Source organism: Narcine bancroftii, chromosome 1, assembly GCF_036971445.1.
Source record: "Narcine bancroftii isolate sNarBan1 chromosome 1, sNarBan1.hap1, whole genome shotgun sequence".
NCBI lineage: Eukaryota > Metazoa > Chordata > Chondrichthyes > Torpediniformes > Narcinidae > Narcine > Narcine bancroftii.
In genome coordinates, this window is record NC_091469.1 from 42,689,612 (window position 1) to 42,714,140 (window position 24,529).

The window sequence follows — 24,529 nt, forward strand, 5'->3', positions numbered from 1 at the left end:
CCACATCAGTGTCTTGCTGAAGAAACTTGCCCCATCAGGGTTTTCCAGGTAATAACATCTTTCTTTCAGGTTACCACAGAGTTACATTTTGTTTCCCTTATTTCAAGTGAAACATTAGGCAGCCAGTCCACTCCTCTTGTATGGACCACACCCTGTCTTCAAAATGGAATTTTCCACTAGCTTGCCAACTTGTCCTGTTCCAGTCCCAGCTTCTGCTGCTGAACTGTAGAACTGAATTCACTCTCTCTTTCTCACAGAGAAAAAAATCCTGTTTTTCTCTCTGCTTGCAAAATGACATGACCCTCTTAGAACAGCAACCTACACTCAGACAGACTGTGGCTCCAAACGTAATCCTCCGAGTTCTTTCATCTATTGCTTTCCAAAACAACAATCCATTTGTGAAGTCTTATAGGCACTGCCTAAAGCTTTTGCAAATGCATCTGGAGCTGCCCTGTCTGGCTTGAGCAGAGCTCAAATATTTTAAATGAGATCTGTTTTGAAGTGTTTGTATGTGACCACAATTTGTTTCAGTAAAGGAGGGAGAATCACAGGTTCCTGTTAAAATTCGGATACTGGTTCAGCACAATCATTGTTAGTACAAGGATTATCTCTGGATCAAACAACTGACACAGGGGAGACAACTTTGATCAAAGGTGTTGGAAATGGAGTTGATTTCCCTTCACAGAATAGTGCTAAATTCTGAGTTAGTTAAAGGATCTGTTGTGTGTGTGTGAGTAATTTCAAAAGTACCTATGCAGGTGGTCTCAATTCTTAGGGAATGATTTGGCAGAAGATAAAGTTGGGTCAGTTTTGAGATTAACAAGCAGGCCTAGGAAAGATGAGGTGGAAGAGAATTGTGATATATATCCTGCATGTGCGGTAACAAGGTCCATGTTTAAGAAATTATTGAGAGAAGAAGATCCAGTTAACAGAGATTTGCCAGGTGATTCTGAAATGGTTTTGAAAGATAAAGGTAATTGTGAGAGTAAGGATTTTTCTTTGTCAAGGAAAGTGTTAATTCAACAGCAGAAAGCAGATACAAGTCTTGCTGAATTAGCAGAGAAAGTAGTAACTGAAAAGGAGATTGGAGAAATGGCTGGTGGTTATTTTTTAAAAGGTGATTTGTTAATGAGGAAATGGAGACCTCTTGATATTCCTACTAATGAAGAGTGGGGGTGATTTATCAGGTGGTTGTTCCTAAAAATTACCGGAATGAAATTTTAAATTTAGCCCACAGTACTCCTTTAGGTGGTCATCTTGGGGTGAAGAAAACCTTGGATAAGATTTTGAAACAATTTTTCTGGCCTGGTTTGAGGAAGGATGTTGTAAATTGGTGCAGGACATGTCATTTTTGTCAGCGAGTGGGGAACCTAACCAGAGTCCTCCAGTGGCTCCATTACAACCTATTCCTGTTGCTGGGGAACCTTTCACTAGAGTTATTGTGGATTGTGTAGGTCCCTTGCCAAAAACTAAGTCTGGAAATCAGTACTTGTTAACGATTGTGTGCAGCATCAAGATTTCCAGAAGTTATACCATTAAGAAATTTTAAAGCTAAAATGGTGGTAAAGGCTCTGGAAAGATTTTTTACAGTGTTTGGATTACCTAAAGAAATTCAAAGTGATGAGGGATATAATTTTATGTCTGGATTGTTTCAACAATTAATTTATGAGCTGGGAATAAAACAGATCACTTCATCTGCACATCATCCTGAAACCCAGGGAGCTTTAGAAAGATTTCATTCAACTCTTAAAAATATGATGAGAATTTATTGTTTGGAGAATAGGAAAGATTGGGAGGAAGGTATTCATTTATTGTTGTTTACAACAAGAGAGGCTGTGCAGGACTCATTAGGTTTCAGCCCTTTTGAAATTGTGTTTGGACATCAGGTTAGAGGACCTTTATTGTTGATAAAAGAACAATGGGTTAATGAGGATGTGCAGTTGAACATGGGAAGAACATTTGAAGGAATTGGACAAATTGTTTTCAAGATTATCCAAAGTAAACTTAACTGATAACTTACCAAAGAGTGAATTTGCAAATGCCACTGTGACATACTTGGGTCATACGCAGTCATTTCTTCACCCATGACAGGTGGCCATTGTCAGGGATACCCTGCACAGTGACGTCCAAGGTTATGTTTCTAAATTTAAAGATAGGCTACAAAAAGTGTGGACTTTAGCTCAAGATAATTTAGAAATGGCTCAGGGTAAAATGAAGTGTTTATTTGATAGGAAAGTTCAAGTGAGGAATTTTAAGGTAGGAAGTAAAGTTTTGATTTTGTTTCCAACACATGACAATCCTTTGAAAGTTAGATTTTCTGGTGCATACATAGTTAAATCAAAATTGAATGATGTTAATTATGTTGTTAACTCTCCAGATAGAAGGAATAAAATTCAGGTTTGTCACATAAATATGTTGAATCCTTATTATGAGAATAATGGTAGTGGAGAACAATCTGTATCAGGGGTGTTGGCTGTGAACAGAGTGGAGGAAATGGTGGATCATGAGATTATGGAAATAAAATCTTGTGAGGGTAACCTTAAAGAAATCATGCTTCCTGTGTGCCTGTCGAACTCTGAAATTTTGAAAAAATTTAGAGGAAATGTTCGTTCATCTTAATTCACAAGAACAGATGCAGTTGAAGGATTTAATTTTAAAGTACACAAATCTGTTTCCTGACATTCCAAAAAGGACATCAGTGATTCATCATGATGTGGATGTTGGAGACAACATCACCCATACAAAATAAACATTCAGAAAAGGAAAATTATGGATCAGGAATTTGAATATATGTTGAGAAAAGATATTATTAGACCTTCAAACTCAGATTGGAGTTCTTCTTTTATTCTGGTACTGAAACTAGATGGAACTGTTAGGTTTTGTACAGATTACTGGAAGGTTAATGCAGCAACCAAAACAGATACTTATCCTATTCCAAGAATAGATGATTGTATTGATAAGATTGGAAAAGCTAAATTTCTTACTAAATTGGATTTGTTGAAGGGTTACTGGTGTGTGCCTTTAACTGAGAGAGGAAGGAATATTTCAGTGTTTGTTACTCCATCTGGATTATATGAGTACAATGTGTTACCTTTTGGCATGAAAAATGCCCTTGCAACATTTCAAAGGATGATTAATTTGGTAATCCAAGGGTTAACACATACAGATGCTTATATTGATGATTTGGTCATAAAAAGTGATACATGGGAAGAACATTTGAAGGAATTGGACAAATTGTTTTCAAGATTATCCAAAGTAAACTTACCTGTTAACTTACCAAAGAGTGAATTTGCAAATGCCACTGTGACATACTTGGGTCATACGCAGTCATTTCTTCACCCATGACAGGTGGCCATTGTCAGGGATACCCTGCACAGTGACGTCCAAGGTCTCCCCAGCTCCAGGCTTATCCCCACGGGCACCTACCCTCCAGAGAGCTCCAGGATTCTTCTTCAAGGTAGGCCTCTACCTTCCTTTTTCTTGTTCAAGTTCTTGAAAGATAGTGATTGTTTTATCCTTCTTACATGGCATTTGAGTTGTTCTGTAGGCCTTCCAATAGCTTTTCTTTCTATTTTCTTTTAATCACTTCAGCTTTTTTTTAACTCTTTTTGAAACTTTTACAGAGAGAGAAGGGATTCCAAGTCTAGCCCCATGTCATCACGTGGCATACCCTCACAGAGAACTAGTCCAATCTAAGACTAGACTAGCTGCAGTGTCTTCAGAGAGATCATTTTTTCAATTCAATGATAAAAGAAGGCTGATTTAGGTATCCAAATTCCAGAAAAAAATGTATTTGAAAATGTGGAGCTGTTCTCCATACATGATTGAGGAAAAGGTAAGGCAGGAGGGAGAGTTGCACTTTTTAGCAGGGAGAACATGATAACAGTACATGGAGAGGATATTCCTGGTGTCCAATCTAATCTCAACAAGATGAAGGATCTTATTGTGGATTTAAGGAAGGGGATGGCAAGAGACCACACACCTGTTTTCATTGTCAGAATAGTTGTGGGCAGGGCTAGTACTTTCAAGTTCCTGGGAGTCCATATTTCAGAAGACGTCTCCTGGAACTAGCACATCAAAGAGATCATGAAGGCAGCACAGTAACACCCCAATTTATAAGATGTGACCTCTCTGTTTCAAACCCTCTAAAATGTCTAAGGTGCTTTGACATGTCATTGAATATTTGATCAAACCTCTATCAGGTGTCCTGTGGAAAGTATACTGACTGGTGGCATCATGGCCTGGTTTGATAATTCGAGTGCCAAGGAATAAACATGGCTGCAGAAAGTGGCAAGCCTAAACAAATCCATTACAGGCACTGACCTTCCATCCACTGAAAGAAACTATGTGAGATGCTGCCTCAAAAAGACAGCTAACATTAAAAAGGATCCCCAACACCCTGGTCATAACCTGCCTCGCTACTGCCTTCAAGCAGAAAGCATAGAAGGCTGATGTTCATCACCTCTTGGTACAAGTACAACTTTTATCCAACAGCTGTCAGGGTCTTGAACCTCCCCTTGATATCTTAACCTAATCCAGAACCACCAAAAGATATGTCCACTATTGAAATGTCCCTTTTGTTCTTGTACTAGCAGAACTGTGAATATTTTTCTATATATTATTTTATACTTATTATCCCCTTTCCTATGTGGGCATATTGTGGTAAGTTAATGTATGCTGTTATGGTGGTATATCTGTTTGGCTGTAGAAAGCAAGGGTTTTGGTGCATCTGTACATTATACTCATGTTTATGACAATAAACTCTTCTTACTTATTTATCTTAGGTTGCTTATTACACTCTATACACATGAGAGATCATTAGTTCTTCATAGCCTTTCACATGTTATCCTGGTACAATCTCAATTCATAGCAAGCAATATTTTTTTTTCTGAATTCTTGATCACTAACTAAATGTGTTTGCATCAAAATTCAATGATACACCTGTATAGAAATCCCTTTCAGCTTAATTAAATGATTCCATGTGGTTAAGGTTCCTGATTGTTGACCAATGCAAATTTACCATTATTTACCAAAGGCATTATAACTTTAATAAACTAATTGAAACTAAATTACTTCAGACACAAAGTGATCAAGTTTAGTTTCTACTGATCTTGTCCCATGAGCTAATTCTCAGCTTTGATTAAAACTTTCCCCACACTGTTGTCATTATGTCTCACAATACTGAGAATGTGAAAAGAAATGAAATCCCTCCTGACCAAACATCTATCTTGAATCTGTAAATCAGTTCAACTTAAGATTTCCTGCCTGACACTGCAAAGGAATGGGCAATGGCCCAAACATAACGTGAGTACGATTACCATAGGTAGAATAAAGGCAGATTGTGTAGTCACTTTGAAGGACAATTCATTTCAGTCCCTGAGATTCAGCTCATGTTAATTCTAGCGATCTGTGAAAGCATAATAATAATAATGGTATTAAAATGCCATGCTCCAGAAGTTAGAGATTTGAAATAAAAATTAAAAATTCAGAAAATATTTATTGTGTCTGTGGTAAGAAGAAAGTGACCTTTTCTCTAAGCTGTAAAATGAAGTTTTTAAGGTTCCCGCTCTTGTCTAAGGTCTCAGCCACAGCACTGTTCACATGAATCTCACCAAGACCCCATCCTTCAACACAGTAGACTAAAGGCCCTTTCTGGTGGCCTGTGCACCCCCTTGTAAAGCCACATAATCTCCCCCCTTGCAGCTAAAGACATACTCACTTGAATGTGGCAGAAGCGCCTCCGAGGCACCGAGGCCAACCCTCTTCCAAGAGGGATAATCGGCGAAGGTGCAGCTGCTGTAGATGATTGCCTGGGGGCAGACTGATGACTCCATCAGCTCGCGACCCAACTCCCCGCTACCTGACAACCCCTATCGTGCTACCTGACACCCCCTGCCCCACTAGGGAGGGAAATTGGTGGGAGCCATTGGGGCAGGAGAGGTCTGTGGGTCAGGGGCAGCTGGCAGAGAAAGGGCAGAGGAGGTCTGCTGGGACCATCTGGGCTGGGGAGGCAGGTGGAAGTCATCAGGGCAGGGGAAGTTGGGGCAGGAGTGGCCAGCAGGGGATGTTGGGTGGGGCGGCCGGTACAGGCTGTGACAGCCTGGCTGCCACTCCTGCACCGGGGCTGCTCTCTGTGGCTCAAAACGCAGCATAGCAATGGCAGTATTCCCTACCCATAATCCCCCACATAGCTGGAACTGTTGTGGGAAACACAAAGCAGGCTTGTGTGCTTCTGTTTCTTATTGCCTGTGTAGTTTTGATCTGTGGATTTTGATCTGACCATATACTTAACCATTATAGAGCTATAGAGTCATGGAGTCCATTTGAGTCAATTAAAATGAAACTAAATGTACAGTATTACAATAAATACTTAGATCCTTTAACTGGGAACAGAAGTCAGATAACTTTTCCATTCCTGATCATAGTTTGGGTGACCACACTACAAAGCATCAATCAACTATATTATTTTATACTTTCTTTCCACCATCATCCCATTTACCCACAAGTAAAATAATCAGGTGAGATTCACAAGCAATTGTACAAGGAGTGGCCATTTAGCGAAACATTATTGGGCAGCTCTTGCTTATTGGAGGTTTCCACAGAACAGCAGAAAGGAATAACAAAATCAGGTCTCCTGCTTCTGATAGGTATTCATCTGGACTTTCCAATTTTTAACCTTTTATGAGATGCTAATAATCCTAAAAACCCAAGAGATCCTCCTATGATCTGAGCCCATACTTTCAAACTGTTGCCTTTGGTAAGTTCTTCCTTTCTATTGGTAAATTCCCATAAGATTCAACAAAATAAACTTCAGCATAAAGCACTGCAATTCTCTCAGGAAGCTTAGGAATGATACAAAAGAAATTGCATAATTCCTTCATGTTGCTTTTAAAGTCAATGAAAAACTTTGAAGTTCAGTCATTATCAGAATATAGACATTTTACTTACAGCAAGATCACTCAAATAGCCATGTGATAATGAACAAATGAAGTTTGAACTGTTTCTAGCTGATAATTAATTATTAGCCAGAACAATGGGGAAAAGCCCCCAGAATGCTTTTCAAACTAATACACTCAAGTGAATACAATTTTTTTTCCCTTTTGAAAGGGGGCATCTCAAAAGATTTAGCTCTCTCCCTGTGCTGCACAGCTGCGTTAGTTTAGATTATGTATCCACATCTCTGAAGTGAGACTTGAAACTAAAACTCCTGTCTCAAATGCAGGAGAGAGACAAATACCAGCTGACACTTAAATAAATTTTCTCAAGCATTCAGTTATAATAGGTATTGGTTGAGATTTTAGGTTAGTGGACAATCCAGCCTCAGCCTTGTTTGAACAAGGGCTTTTACTTATCCGCAATGCATCTGACAGGAAACTACACAATAACGTGTTTCATTGTCTGAATCAGAATCGGAATTTATTGTCATGAACAAATCACGAAATTGAATTGATAAAAACACAAAATGCTGGAGAAGCTCAGCAGGTCCAAATGGTGTCCTTTATGTAGCAAAGGTAAAGATACATAATTGACGTTTTGGGCTTGAGCCCTTCATCAAAGTGTGAGAAAAGTCAGTTATGTACCTTTACCTTTGCTACACACAGGACACTGATCTGTGGAGCATCTCCAGCATTTTGTGTTTTTACTTCAACCACAGTGTTAGCAGATTTTTGAGATTTACTTACAAAATTCATTAATCTATCTCTTTGGGAGTTACAAAATGGTGACTGTGAAATAGTAGGGTAACTTCAGAGCTCCCGGTATAGAAAGTTAAAAAAAGAGAGATAGATAGAGACCCTAAAAGTGATTAGAATAGGGAAAGGAAAGTGTTAAAAACAAAAAGAAGTTCAAATAATGGGGAAAAGAGTTAAAACAACAAAGTTAGAGAAAGGAGAAAGCGGTGACAGTGGACAAGATGAGAAAGTCGACCTCTGACCTGCTCAGGGGCCAAAGACAGTGATAGGGTTGACATGAGAACAAAAAAGCCCCCATTGGAAGAAAAGCCTAATTGAAAAGATTAGCCCAGGAGCCCAGGAGGACCCAAAAATAATAATCAGAAAGAGTTAGAAAAGGGAAAAGATGTGGCCAAGGTAATAATGGAAGAAGATATTGGGTCCGCACAGCTGTTGGCAGGGATGGCGACGAGTGAAGATGTTGGACCTTCGTGACCCATGCAGCCGTTGACTGAGGGGGCAGTAGGAAAAGATGTTAGGCCTGAAAAGGAGAAGAAAAAGAAAAACATACCTGAAAGAAAACGAAGAGCTTCAGGAAGAACACGAAGTATGTCGAGAGACTGGCAGTAATATCCCAGGCTCAAAGCAGTGAGAAAAACAGAGGTCGCAACTCCCTCACAAGAAAAAATATCCCGCAGGCAGTGAGGGAGAAGTCAGTAACATTGATGGCTGTGGGGAAATCATTAAAAAAGACTCAAAAGTCGATAGAGGGACAGAAAAACACAGGAGGGATGGCAACGGTGGCAGAGAGGACCCTGAAAAAAAGCAGGAGCAATGATGAAGCATGATCAGAGAGAGAGACGTCGGCTCCGGAAAGCTCCATGGGCAAAGAAGAGAAAAGAGGATGGAGATTGGAAGTAACTCCAGCCAGAAAGAATCAGAAGGAGGAGGAGGAAGACAGAAAAGAAGAGACAGAGAAAACAAACTATGGGGTTAGAAAGGAGGCAGGAAAAGGAAATAGAGGGGGTGGGACCAACTAACCAAGAACTATATTACACATGAAAAGAACACTACTGGGAGGGTTAAATGAAATAAAAGAAAAATGGATAAACTACCTTTATCAGTGGTGAAAGACAGGATGGAAATAGAAGAGGAGAGTATGGAATGAAGAGAGAATGAGTGGGAAATATGGGAGAAGGAAGTGAAAAGAATTTTGGATAAGATTACATTTCAGAAGATTACAGTAGATGAAATAGTATTAAGGTGGTGGGGGTGAAGGAGGGGAGAAAATTGGTGGGTTTCTTTAAAAAATAGATTTTGGAGGTGCTGGGTGGAAATAAAATTGATAATTTAGAAATTGAGGGAGTCCCCTGCTCAGCTCCAGGTCAAAAGCCCCGCTCAGTCCTGGTTAAGCTTCTTCGCTACGAGGAAAGGGAACGAATTTTATGGGCGGTGGAGGGAGCAAAGAGAGGGGAGGTCCAGCAATGCGGAAGGGAGACAGGGTATTTTTTTTCCCTGACATTAGTGCGGCACTCATGAGTTGCAGGAAGGAATTTGACCCAGTCAAAATGATATTGAAGGAAAAGGGGATAGAATATGTCTTCCTTCACCCAGCCACCTTGAAAATAACAAAGCTGGGAGGGGAAAAGAATTTTTTTAAGGATGCTAAGGAGGCGATGATTTATGTTATGATTGGAGAGAGTTATAATGGACTGTTATATGATTATATTATTTATGTGGACTTCTGTGGTTATTTATGTGTTATATTGTTATATTTGTTAAAGGGCTATGGGATTGTATATATATTATATTGTTGCAAGATATGGTGGTGTTTTATATATATGTTATTAAAGGGAATAATTATGATAGATTGTGAGGTTGTAAGGTACAAGGACTGCCTAAAGAAATCTCTTGGTGCCTGCCACATTGACCACCGCCAGTGGGCTGATATCGCCTCAAACCGTGCATCTTGGCGCCTCACAGTTTGGCGGGCAGCAACCTCCTTTGAAGAAGACCGCAGAGCCTACCTCACTGACAAAAGGCAAAGGAGGAAAAACCCAACACCCATCCCCAACCAACCAATTTTCCCCTGCAACCTCTGCAATCGTGTCTGCCTGTCCCACATCGGACTTGTCAGCCACAAACGAGTCTGCAGCTGACGTGGACTTTTTACCCCCTCCATAAATCTTCGTCCGCGAAGCCAAGCCAAAGAAGAAGTTTGTTATAATGTTATATTGTTACATAATAATTGATGGGGTTATATGTATATGTTATAGTGTTTTATGGTTACATGATGTATGGTTTTATTATTTATGTGTTATATTGTCATATTCATTGTTAAAGTTGATTTGAAAGGGAATAAAGGAGGTTCAGACAGGGAGAGAAGGAACAGATGCCAGGGGAGTGGCAATCTTGATAGGAAAGAATGTTCCAATGTTGGTCCAAGGAGTGGACATTGACCCAGCAGAGAGGTTCATAATGATACATTGTCAAATATATTCTGAGCCCTGGACACTCATGAATGTATATGCCCTGAATTTCAATGATGCAAAATTTATGTAATAAATATTTTTGAAACTAGCTGATAGGAATGAGAATATATTGATTTGGAGGAGATTACAATTTTTGTCTGGATCTGGTCATGGATAAATCAGACAGGAAGGTGGTGAGGGTTGGGGGGCATAGTCCACTCTGGCCTTCATTAAAGACTTGAACCTTATAGATATTTAGAGAAGGCTAAGGAGGAAAAACCCAACACCCAACCCCAACCAACCAATTTTCCCTTGCAACCACTGCAACCGTGTCTGCCTGTCCCGCATCGGATTTGTCAGCCACAAACGAGCCTGCAGCTGACATGGACATTACCCCTCCATAAATCTTCATCCGCGAAGCCAAGCCAAAGAAATCCAAGAGAAAGATATTATTCCTTTTACTCAAGACAACTTGACCGCTACACTAGAATTGGTTTTTTTCTTGGTGTCAGCCCAGTTGGAAGGCACAAGTACAAGTACAAGGCTCGGCTGCTGTCAGATCATTCACCCCTGACCTTGACAATTATAATGTCAAATAAGCAAGGTACAGCATATAGATGGCGACTAAATTCACTGCTGTCGGGAAAACCGGAATTTTGTAGTTTTATTTGAACTCAGACAGACGAACTTCCCCTCTACTAATAATTTTTTTTTAAATTGGGATACGGTAAAGGCTTATTTAAGGGGCCAGATAATTGGATATTCTACAGGGTTAAAAAAAAGAATTATATGAAGGAAATTAACAATTTGGAACAAGACATAGCTCAATTGGAAAAAGAATATCAAAGATCAGGGTCTGATGAAAAATACAGGGATTAAGTAAATAAAAAGCTCAAATACAATACATTACAAACATACAAAACAGAAAGGTTGATTTTAAGATCAAAGCAACAATATTATGAGTTGCGGGAAAAGGCCCACAAACTCTTGACCTGGCAAGTGAGGGCAGAAAAGGTCTCAAGGACAATTAATGCGATTCAAACAGGGGAAGGCAAGATTTTTGTATAAAGCCAAAAATAAATGATACATTCAGTAAGTTCTATAAAGAATTGTATAAATCAGAATCAGAGGGGGACCCGACTACAATAGATGATTTCTTGCATGCATCGGAACTGCCAAATTTGGATCAGGAAGAGTAAAAGGGACTGGATACTCCTTTCTCGAGAGGAGATTGAACAAACTGAGCACTCCACAGGCAGATAAAACTCTGGGTGAAGATGGGTTTCCTGTGGAATTTTATAGAGAATTTAAGGACCTTTTAATGCCCCTTCTTATGAAGGCGATGGATCAGGTGGCAGAAACACACATTCTCCTGGAATCTTTTTTGACAGCAATTATTAAGGTGATCCCAAAAAAAAGATAGGGATCCATTTAAACCCTCCTCCTATAAGCCTATATCACAATTGAACACAGATTATAAAATTATACCAAAAGCATTGGCCAATAGGTTGGAAAAATATTTGAGAAATTGATGAATCTGAAACAGGGTGGCTTCATTCAAAAAAGGCCAACTGCAGATAATGTAGCTAGATTGCTTAATATAATACATTTGGCACAGTGGGGTTGGACCGGTGGGGGTGGGGGGGGGGGGGGCTGTATCTTTGGATGCAGAAAAGGCCTTCTAAAGGTTGGAATAGGACTTCCTGTTTAAGGTTCTGGAGAAATTTGGATTGGGACAAACATTTATAAATTGGGTGAGGACATTGTATCATAAACCCCAAGCCAAAATTACCTTAAATGGACAAATATCTCCAGTGTTCCCGCTGAGTAGATCTAGCAGACTGGACTGTCCTTTATCACCAGTTCTGTTTATATTGGCTATTGAGCCACTGGCAAAAACCATTCAACAGGATGCAGACATAAAGGGGTACCAGATGGAACACAAAATCAATCTATTTTTGCTGACAATGTGTTAATATAGTTGATGGATCCTGGAGGGTCATTGGCCAAACTAAAGACCACACTGGAAGATTATGGGAGGTCTCAGAATTTAAAATAAATTTGAACAAAAGTGAAATTATGCCTTTGACCAAAGAGGATTACAGACCCTATGAACAAGGAAGCCAATTTAAGTGGCAACAGGAAGGCATCAAATATTTGGGGATAAGAGTTGAAAAATACTTAAGCAATATAAATAAGTTAAATTATGCCCCTTTGCTCCAGGAGATAGAGGAGGACTTGGTTAAATGGAGAGCTCTGCCCATAACATTAGAATGAAGGTGATGCCAAGTCTGCAATATCTTTTACAAACGCTTACCATTCCATTGCCCCACTGCTTCTTCAAGATCCTCAATGAACATGTCAGAAACTATTTCTGGACTGAGAAGGAGTCTAGAGTCTCCATGGAAAAATTAACATTGGAATACAAATTAAGGGGTCTAAAACTGCCAGATTTCAAAAAATATTATTGTGTGTCCCAGGTGAGGTTTATCACCTCACTGTTTGAGGGAGGGGGACCCGTTCTTGTGCACAAATTAGACCACATGCGATAGGGATAAGGACAGTAGGAGAGTTTATGTACAAATGGAATGCTAAATTAATTTCCAAAAAGACAAATAACCCCATATTAAAACATATGTACCAGACATGGCAAAAAATAAATCAATGTAGTGGATTGAAAGTGAGGCTGCCTCCCATTACACCTTTGTCCCAGAACAATTTAATACACATGATGCTGGACAACAGAATCCTGGTCACATGGTGCCAGAAAGGGATCAGATGTATCGAGAATTGTTATGATCAGGGGCAACTAATATAATTTAAGCAAGTGAGGATTAAATTCGGATGATCTAATAGAACATTCTTCTACTTCCTACAATTGCGATCTTTCTTAAGAGACAAATTAGGACAAACAATGACTCTGCCAGAGTGTAGTAACTTGGAGATTCTAATTCAACAGATGAATGCATTTAAGTTTATTTCTAGAATGTATTTCCTACTTCAGAGTGAGGGCCTGAAACCAGCATTATACCGGTAGAGTGAGAGATGGGAGTCAGACTTGGGTACAATGATTAATGAAAATTGGTGGGAAGACTAGAAACATGCTGGGGCAGTACAATTTCCTGCATCAGTTGTACCTCACATCGCAAAAATTGCATAAATCAAAGCCAGAAATTTCAGATATGTGTTTCACATGTGGTGTAGAGGTTGGAATCTTTATCCACTCCACCTGGCTATGTACGAAGGTGAGATCTTTCTGGGTAGACCTGGAGGACATCTTACAAAAATTACAAAAGTGGAGTTTCCACAAGACCCAGAATTGTTCCTTCTGGGAAATATTAGTGAAGTACAGTTTAGATTATCTAAACGCCAAATTCAATTTGCGAAGATTGCTTTGTCAGTAGCCAGGAAGTGTGCAGTTGTTGTGTGGAATTCCAACTCTCAACTTAGTATTACATGATGGAGTACGTACCTGAGGCACATAGATGCACAGATACAATCTATTATTACCCCTCGCCCCACCCAGAGAAATGAATACAAACTGTCCTCACATAAATAAAGAGAGTGTAGTACAGATGACGAGTGTTTTCATTTTTACTTTTTTTTCCTTTGCCTTTCATAGTTTATTTAATATCCGGGAAAGGGAGGAAAAATACTGGACATGCAGTGAGCTGCACTGCTCCACAAGTGAACTGAGTAATGGCTTGCACTGATCCTGGTGGGGGTGGGGTGGGATGGGTAAAGGATCATGGGAGTGGTGCTGATAAGCTCTCGGTGAGTTTCAGTAAAGTCATTTGGTTGGTTCAACTCACTTGCAGCTTCAGTGTGTGTGTTTTTTTAAATTTTGCTTGTTTTTTCATTCGCGGCACAGCGCACCGACCACAGATTCCGTATATTATATTGTGTGATAAGAAAATGTCTTATATTATTTGTATATATTTTCTTGAGTCTTTTAAAATAAAATATTTTTTAAATAACCTTATCTCTTAAAGTTGCTTAATTGGAACCTTCATTCTATCCATTTTAGCTGATTGACAAAGCAGCATAGACTTCAACCAGGCTACATAATGGCTTAACATGCAAATATCTTCTGTTCTCATGCGTGAGGTAAATAGTAATGAGGTATTAACACAAGGTGTCATTTGGGAAGCCATTAAATGGCTTCAGTGCAGCTGTTGGATTAAACTTCACTAACAAATGCTCTGTTGCAACATGCGAGAAAGGGATTTTTTTTCTCTCTGTCTTAATGGAAATGAAAAGGCGCATTATTTACATGTGTTTGCTTTGAGACCTCTTTAAATTGAGCATTGAATGAGCTGTCTTTCCTTACATGTGGCACAGTGGCACAACATTTTGCATCACTGCCTCCCAGTTTTAGGAATCTAGGCTCCCTCATATCCCAGTTCCTCTGGTTTCCTCCCGCATCCAAAAGATATATTGGTAAGTTAATTGTCTACCATAAATCACTTCCTCATGTAGCAAAAACAATCAAAGGGAATTTGATGGGCATGCCTGAGAGAGAATAAGCCAGAGGGGTATCAAAAATACAGCATTGTGGGTAAGGTGTTTATATGTTCTCCCTATGTCTGCATGGGTTTTCCCTGGATACGGTGGTTTCTGCACCACCCCCTCTTTCAAAACGTACAGGGGTTGTAGATTGATTGGTGTATTTTAGTGGCACCACCTGATGGGCCGGAAGGGCCTGTTAGCATGCTGTGTGCCTAATATAATTTTTTTAAGAACTTAAAATATAGCAAGGAGCACAGAACTAATCAGATTGCTCCCCTGGTAAATGGCCTCCATCTATGTCATAATAAGTATTAAGTAAAGTTAATATTTTCCAGTGTTGATCAATTAATTTGATATAAGCCATAATGTCATTTCTATTATGTTTTCCTCCCAGGAAATTGGTTACAGTAGCTTTGTGGATCAATGACTTGGCAAGTTTTCCAGAACCCATGATACAGGTTCAAATCCAACCACAACCACGAATAACATGGAATAAAGAAAATTGTTATCTGTAAGTAAGTATGAAAGCTGTTATTTAGTCAGGATAATGTGAACTATTTTGTAAACACCTAAGAAAATACCCTTCTCACTGTAGTAACTGTAGTGTACCACTGTGGGGCGTATGTATATGCATATGAATGTGTGAACAGTTTCCTGAGATGGTGGAAGACATCAATAAGTAAAATCTCTTCTGTTACTTGAATCTCACATTTCTAAGTTATTTAAGAAGCCTCCCAAGTAACACAGAAACATTTCTTTGGCTTGGCTTCGCGGACGAAGATTTATGGAGGGGGTAAAAAAGTCCACGTCAGCTGCAGGCTCGTTTGTGGCTGACCAGTCCGATGCGGGACAGGCAGACACGATTGCAGCGGTTGCAAGGGAAAATTGGTTGGTTGGGGTTGGGTGTTGGGTTTTTCCTCCTTTGCCTTTTGTCAGTGAGGTGGGCTCTGCGGTCTTCTTCAAAGGGGGCTGCTGCCCGCCAAACTGTGAGGCGCCAAGATGCACTGTTTGAGGCGTTATCAGCCCACTGGCGGTGGTCAATGTGGCAGGCACCAAGAGATTTCTTTAGGCAGTCCTTGTACCTTTTCTTTGGTGCACCTCTGTCACGGTGGCCAGTGGAGAGCTCGCCATATAATACGATCTTGGGAAGGCGATGGTCCTCCATTCTGGAGACGTGACCCATCCAGCGCAGCTGGATCTTCAGCAGCGTGGACTCGATGCTGTCGACCTCTGCCATCTCGAGTACCTCGACGTTAGGGGTGTGAGCGCTCCAATGGATGTTGAGGATGGAGCGGAGACAACGCTGGTGGAAGCGTTCTAGGAGCCGTAGGTGGTGCCGGTAGAGGACCCATGATTCGGAGCCGAACAGGAGTGTGGGTATGACAACGGCTCTGTATACGCTTATCTTTGTGAGGTTTTTCAGTTGGTTGTTTTTCCAGACTCTTTTGTGTAGTCTTCCAAAGGCGCTATTTGCCTTGGCGAGTCTGTTGTCTATCTCATTTTCGATCCTTGCATCTGATGAAATGGTGCAGCCGAGATAGGTAAACTGGTTGACCGTTTTGAGTTTTGTGTGCCCGATGGAGATGTGGGGGGGCTGGTAGTCATGGTGGGGAGCTGGCTGATGGAGGACCTCAGTTTTCTTCAGGCTGACTTCCAGGCCAAACATTTTGGCAGTTTCCGCAAAGCAGGACGTCAAGCGCTGAAGAGCTGGCTCTGAATGGGCAACTAAAGCGGCATCATCTGCAAAGAGTAGTTCACGGACAAGTTTCTCTTGTGTCTTGGTGTGAGCTTGCAGGCGCCTCAGATTGAAGAGACTGCCATCCGTGCGGTACCGGATGTAAACAGCGTCTTCATTGTTGGGGTCTTTCATGGCTTGGTTCATCATCATGCTGAAGAAGATTGAAAAGAGACATAACAGAAACATAACATGGTGGCAACAGTATAAGAGAACAAGAATAAAGTCATACAATTGATTGTAAGTCACTGAAATACGAAAGGTAGAAGAGGAAAAAACATTATTGAAAAAAATGGCTGGAGCCACAGCAGTTCACCCAATAATGGATGGGGAGGCTGAAGACATTGTTGAATCATTTAAAAATTTTCAACAAAAGTGCAATTTAGCATTCAAAAGCTATTTTAAAAATGTAACAGCAGGGGAAAAAGTCAGTTATATACTTCTGTGAACAAGGGAGCGAGGCCTTGACATTTAATAGCTGGGAGTTTAAAGAGGTGAAGAAAAATGATCCAGAGCAGTTATTTGCAAAGTTTGCTTCTCCCCTTGAACCCAGGTCTGATTGTGAGAGATGAGTAAAACTAATATGAAAATATGAAAGATGAAGAAAACTAGTATGGATATATGTGTAATGAATAAAACCAGTATTAATAGATGTAGGAAGTTAGTCTGAATAAGATAAGGGACTTCTAGCCTTTTAGACCAGAATCAGCAAGTTCCGCATATGTAATTAGTAAGCCTTACACAGAATTAGCAAGTTCTGCATATAAGAGTTAGTAAGCCCTGAGGGTTGGGAAGGTGTGAATAAGGAGAAAAGCAGGTGAATAAGGACAAATGACATGATGGGACACAGACAGGATACCACCTGGTCCTCCAAGTTCACAGAAACAGCACGTAGGCAGACAGGATTGCCTAATGCCAAACTCATCCAGGAGGCAGAAGAATGTAAGGGGGAGGGTACCTCTACACTGAAATGAACTGTATAAAAGTTGGGTGAGCCCCAGTATGTGTGTGTATTCCCAGGGTAAGGGGAAACACCCAACTTTGCATTGTTGTATAATAAATGTTCTTTGTTCTCAATTTTTGTCTGAGCAAATTCTGTGAAGGTTCTTCTGTTTCTCACATGATCATAGAATTAAACGTTATGAATTTCAAGGCTTAATGCAAGAGACTGATGAAACTGTTGATAACTTCCTCACTAGACTAAAGTTGTTGCTGCAAAATGCAGATTTAAGGATATAGAGAAATGATTAGTTGATCAACTAATATGGGGGAGTGTCCATCCCGAAGTACTAAGGTCTCTTAAAGGGAAGGATAGCTTGAAGCTGGCTGAAGCTATAGACACAGCCAGAGTCTTTGAAGCCACGAAGATGCAAATGAAATCCCTATCTATGTGACCCACCCACAGCAAAGAGAAGGAAGTGTTGATGCTATAAAGAACACATTCAGAAAAGTGCAAGTCCTCAAGACCTGCAGGAAGTGTGGCAGGCAACACCCCTTTGATGACTGAAACAAATGCCCCACATACAGTTCTGAATGTAGAGCCTGTGATAAAACAAATAACTCAGAAAAGATGTGCGTCTGGTATGAAGAAAATACCTGTAAAGAAAAAAGAATAGAAGATCCACCACGTAAAAGGAAACAACAATGAGGACTCCGATACTTAGATACTGGATGTAGAATACATACACTTTCATGAGATGTTGGGTGAGATGAAAGAAGGAAATGAGTTACACACAAGGATCCAAATTCAGTGAATAATCCCGAACAACCCTACGATATTTAACCTAAAGCTGAAACTGGATTCTGGATCACATAGCAACATCCTTACACTCAGACTCTACTGCCAGATGTTCCCAGAGACCATAATAAAAGGGTATCCAAAAGACAGTGCATTGGAAACAGCAAATGTCACATTAACTGCCTATGATGGATCCAAGATCAAGCAGCTGGGAAGAGCTAAGATCAATGGCTGCCATAAGAGAAAGGACATCCTCTATACATTCTATATGGTAGACACAGATGGACCAGCAATTCTAGGTATAGATAGCTGCTGGGAGTTTCAATTGATCTCTGTCAATTATGAGATTCAGATGAAGAAGATATCCAAAAGTACAGAAACATACAACAAAAAGAGGAAATGATTTCCACAGAAGTACCTGCCAGGCCATTGGCACACAATATGGGCAGACTTGTTCACCAAGAATCAAGAGTGGTATTTAATAGTAGCCTGTTACTATTCTAAGTTTCCATTTGTCAAAAGGATGGAAGACCTGAGAGCATCAACTATCACCTCATAAATGAGAGTGCTCCCTGCTGAACAAGGAATACCCGAGCAAGTAAAGTGTGACTCTGGAAGACTGTTCACATTACAGGAATTCAGAAACCTGGCAGCAGAGTATGGGTTTGTTATCACTACACCATCCCCATACTAACCCAAAGGTCATGGGTTCATTGAAGACAAGCGCAAACTGTGAAACACACACTAGTTAGGTGTCATGAAACTAAAGAAGACCCAGACCTAGCTCTTCTTTCATTATGAGCAACAACTTTGAGGGCTGATATGAAGTCTCTGGCAAAACCTCTCAATGGCAGGAGATATTAAAAAAAACTCTGCCAAGCAAAATACATCCTCCAGAAGACCAGGAAAAAACCAGAAGAAGCTGGCTGGCCCACAAAAAGAAGGGCACCAGCATTAAAACAAACATTGCCAGAACTCTTCTGAGGGCAGCATGTGCATCTTCAAGAGCCAATATTGAAAACATGGATCCCAGCAAAGGTCATCAGAGAAGCTGAGACACCAAGATCATACATTGTCAAGACAGACTCTGGCAATCAGCTGAGGAGGAACAGAATTCACATCTGGTTGACACAAGATGTGATGAAGCAAAAAGGTTTAATACCAGCAAAGTCTGCAACACTAATATTAAGTGAAGTATCAAGTGAAGAGACCACAACCCCTAATACCGAAACAACAACACAGCAGTTGTCAGGTGAAACACTTTAAGTACTCCCTATACCATAGGTGCTCTGTGATTAGTAAGGGATTGCTTAAGGTGGCATATGGGTGGAAAGAAAAAGTTTGAAAACCTACCTGATTGACTTTTTGTGTGCACAGTTTCATAACGCCAAAGGAAATGAGCCAATGGCAGATTTTCTCAAGCAAAATATTTCAGTAACAATTGAGTCTAAAGCAGTGATTCTCAACCTTCCCTTTCCACTCACATACCACCTTAAGCAATCCCTCACTAAACACAGAACACCAATGGCATATGGATTACTTAAAGTGATATGTGAGTGGTCTAGATAAACCTCCTCAGAATCTGGACACTGTTGATGGAATGCTTAACAAATTTTCTGGCAGGTTTGGTACAGATCTGTTCCACGAATATCTGCCCTAAATAAATTTTACGCAGTTGCGTCAGCACAAAAGGGAAAAATAAAGCAACTCCAAGATCTGAAAAGCAAACATTTTCTGATTCCACTTTCCCTAGAACACAAACTTCAAAGAAGAATGCCAAAAGTAAGAGATGTGAAGTTGATGTGTATTTTTCATTAAAGTGAGAAAATAGGTTTTAAAAAAGCATAAGGGGATGAAGGAATTCACCACTGATCTGACTGAGGACTACCACACCAATGTTGAAGATGATGAAAGTATTATTGAGCGAGGCAGACCTACAGGTCTGCTTTGTATCAGTGGTCAGGACCATATTCAAGGACCCATCTTCAAACTTGAATGAATATGGCATAGCTATCATCAACTTCAACAACTCCATCAAATGTCCCCACGCACACATTCAGTGAGCACCCCAACCAGAAGTTATGGATGAATCAAAAGATTCACAAACTGGTGATGGCAAAGTCAATGGAATTTAAGACTGGTGATCCAGATCACTATAGAAAGTCCAGGTATGACCTAGGGAAGGCTTTCTCAGCAGCAAAGAGGCAATTCTGAGGGAAGTTAGAGACAGAGTGGCATGGAATACAGGCCATTATATCCTACAAGACAAAGCCGAACATCATAAATAGCTGTGATGCTTCATTACCTGATGAGCTGAACACCTTTCATATTCATTTTGAAAATGAGAATTCAGTGGTACCAATGAGAATCCCTGCAGAAGCTAATGACCCTGTGATATCTGTCTCTGAGGCCAACGTCATTACGCCTTTCAAGAGGTTAAATCCTTGCAAAGTGTCAGATTACTGAAAATCTGTGCCAAAGAACTAACTGGAGTGTTCATGGAGATTTTCAATCTCTCATTCCTGCAGTTGGAAGTTCCTACCTGCTTCATAATCATACCAGTACCTAAGAAAAAGAGTGAGCTCCCCTAATGACTATCACCCAGGAGCACTCACATCTACTGTGAGGAAATCCTTTGAGATGTTGGTCATGACCAGAATTAACTCATACCTAAGTAAAAATCTGGACCCACTGCAATTCATCTACCACCACAGCAGATGCAATCTCACTGGCTCTCCACTCAGCCCTGAATAACCTAAACAACAGTAATAGCTCAGCTTTCAACACCATCATACCCTCAGCACTGGCCAACAAGGTTCAAAATGTGGGCTCTGTACCTTGCTCTGCAACTGGATCCTTGATATCCTCATCAGAAGACCACAGTCTATACAACTTGGAAACAACATTTACTCCTCACTGACAATCAACACAGGCACACCTCAAGGGTGTGTGCTTAGCCCACTGCACTACTTGCCCAAGACCAGGCACAATTTAAATGCCATTTGCAAATTTGCCAATGACACCACAGTTGTTGGAAGAATCACAGGCGGCAACAAGGAAGCATACAGGAGGAAGATAGATCAGCTCGTTGAGTGGTGTCATGACAACAACTTTGCACTCACCATTAGCAAAACTAAGGAACTGATTATGGATTTCAGGAGGGGGAAATTAGAACACAAACCAGTACACATCAAGAGGTCAACAGTGGAAAGGGTTAAGAACTTCAAATTCCTGGTGTCAACATCTCTGAAGATCTATCCTGGAGCCTTCATTTCGATGCAATCACAAAGAAGGCTTGCCAGTGGTTACACTACATGAGGAGTTTGAGGAGATTTGATATGTCACCAAATTCTCGCAAATTTCTACAGCTGTACCGTGGAAAGACAGTTGTATCACTGTCTAGTGTTACAAGCCCAGAGGACCCCAAAACCCAGCAGCAATAGATATTCACCAAGACAAATAGTTACTTAAACAAAAGTTACTTTTAATTATCTTTAAACATGAAAATGGAATCACACCTTAGCTTATCATTATTTTCTTTAAAAACTTTATTTATTTGAAGAATCATTAATAGTAATACAAAATACATTGCATAAAGAAAATTTTATGAGTATATATACATTAAAAAAATAAATAAATAGATCAAGTCGTTTTCCCTCCCTCCACCACCCCATCAGCCAACTCTCTTAAGGAGAGCTAAAAATATATAAACAGAAACTAAAAGTATATAATGAATCAAAATATATCTAAATGCTTATATTCCAAATATGATAACCACTTATAAACAAAAAAAGAATAATTGTCATGTAGATTATATGTAATTTTTTCCATAACAATACAAGCTTTCAATTCATTATGCCATTGCATTATATTAATCACTATATTATCTTTCCATGTACTTGCTACACATTTTTGAGCTACAGACAATACTAAATATATAAATGCAATTTGAAATTTATCCAATCCTAATCCCCTTAAAGGAATCATATAACTCATTAAAAAAATAGATGGATCTAATGGTAACTTAAAATTATATAATTTTTCCAAAATTAACTTAATTTCATCCCAGAATGGTTGTACATGTACACAAGACCAAACAGCATGTAAAAAAATTCCAGTACATACACCACATCTAAAACAAGAACCCAAATTACTAAAACTATATTTTTTCAATTTCTCTGGTGTTAAATACAACTGATGTAGAAAATTATAATCAACCATTCCATACCACACATTCGTCAATTTAGTAATGTGAGAGATAATGGAATATGGGAAGTTAAGCAATTGCTAAATAGGAATGAATTAGGATAGGGTGAAGGGATAATGGAATAAGGGAAGTCAAGCAAGTGCTAAATAGGAATGAATTATGATGGGTTGAATAAGGGTGGAGTAAGAATGGAGTGTGAGGAAGGGTTAAGCAAGTATAATAGAATAGGGGTCTTACAGCAAGTAGACAGATTTAGCAAGTCCTGGGGGTTGAGATTTATGAATAAGAACAAAGACATGACACTTCCTGGTAAACAAGTTTACACACAGAAAGGCACACAAACTGCACATTGGCAGAATTACCTAATGCTAAACCAATCCAGGAGGCAGAAGAATGTTAAGGGGGGAGGTACCTCTGTACTGAAATAGAATGTATAAAAAGTAGAGTAAGCCCCAGTATGTGTGTGTATTCCTAGGGTAAGGGGAAGCACCCAACTTTGCACTGTTGTAAAATAAATGTTCTTTGTTCTCAATTTTTGTCTCGAGTGAAATCTGTGAAGGCACCTCTGCTTCTCACAGTAACACTATCATGACACGTATCTGCCCAATAGTCTTCAGGAAAAACAAAAGCTAAATAATTTTCCCATTTAAGCTTAGACTTCTCCCATTCCGACTTATTCATATTGTCTTGTAATACTTGGTAATTAACAGAAATATAACCCCTTTTTGGTGTGGAAGAAATCAAAGACTCGAATTCTGTCAATACAGATAAAATCGTCTCTCTACCATAAATATTTTTCACCAAAGATCAAAGTTGATAATAAATAAAGAATTTTCAACAATATCAAGATGCTCTTTCAATTGATTTAAAGAAAGATACTGTCCTTCCACAAAACAATCCTGTAATGTTTTTATACCCTTAGAATCCCAACTCATCAAATGACTATTAAACATTGAAAAAGAAATAAGATGATTATTATATAATGGAGTTAAAATTGACAATTTACTTTTGATCCTAAAGTCTTATTTTTTAATCCATAATTTTAATAAATGTTTTAATATCGGCATATTATATTCCCTCAACAAATTTACATTCCATCAAAATATAAATTGATAGACCTCGACTTCAGAAATATAGGCCATCTCAACTTTAGCCCAACTCAGGGGATGGTCCAATCCATAAATTTCAACTGGGATGCCTCATAATAATTTTGAAAATGAGGTAATTGAAGCCCAACTAGTGCATACTTCCAAGCAAGTTTATTTAATACTACCGGTGGTAGTTTACCTTTCCATAAAAATTCTCTCGTAACTTTATTTAAATCCTGAAAGAAACTCTTTGAAAGAGAACATGGTATTGATTGAAATAAATATTGAATAAGAGGAAAAATATTCATCTTAATACAATTAACTCAACCAATTAAAGTTAACAGAAGATTTTTCCACTTAATTAAATCTGCTTTAATCATTTTTAATAATGGAACATAATTTAACTTGTATAAAGATTGATACTCAGTATTTACAATTATTCCTAAATATTTAATTTTATCTGACCATTTCAGTTTTATAATATCTTTATACTCCGAATAATCTCCTTCTCCAACTGGTAAAATTTCACTCTTATCCCAGTTAACTTTATATCCAGATAAAGTTCCATATTGTAATAAACATTCCCATAAATGTGGCAATGATTGTTCTGGGTTTGTTAAATATATCAAAACATCATCTGCAAACAAATTAAATGTATACTCTTCATCCATAGCTCTCATCCCTCTTATCTGTTCATTCTGCCTTATTGTTTGAGCTAACGATTCAATAGCCAATGCAAACAGAGCTGGTGACAATGGGCAACCTTGTTGAGTTGAACGCGTCAATTTAAATGATGATGAAACTTGACCATTGTCACTACCCTAATATATAAAGCTGTAACCCAACTAATAAAAAAGGGCCAAATTTAAACTTCTCCAATACTATAAATAAAAAATCCCATTCGACCCTATCAAAGGCTTTTTCCGCATCAAGCCCAACTGTTGAAATGCATTGACCAAACTAATCAATTGAAGAATATTATCTGAAGCATTTCTATTCTTAATAAAAACCAGTTTGATCAGCATGTATCAATTTGGGTAAATACTTAGCAAGTTGATTTGCTAACACTTTTGCTATTATTTTATAATCAACATTCAATAAAGAAATAGTT

The 24,529-nt window shown here is 39.2% G+C and overlaps 1 long non-coding RNA gene across 2 annotated transcripts in view; it reads left to right on the forward strand.

Annotated features, from left to right (window-relative positions):
• LOC138757514 (uncharacterized) overlaps positions 1–24,529 on the forward strand; it is a 58,623-nt gene that overhangs the window by 16,526 nt on the left and 17,568 nt on the right. For both annotated transcript variants that reach the window (XR_011353640.1, XR_011353641.1), the window contains exons 2-3: positions 3,349–3,457; positions 15,045–15,161. This is a non-coding gene — a long non-coding RNA (uncharacterized lncRNA). The remainder of the gene's footprint in view (positions 1–3,348; positions 3,458–15,044; positions 15,162–24,529) is intronic.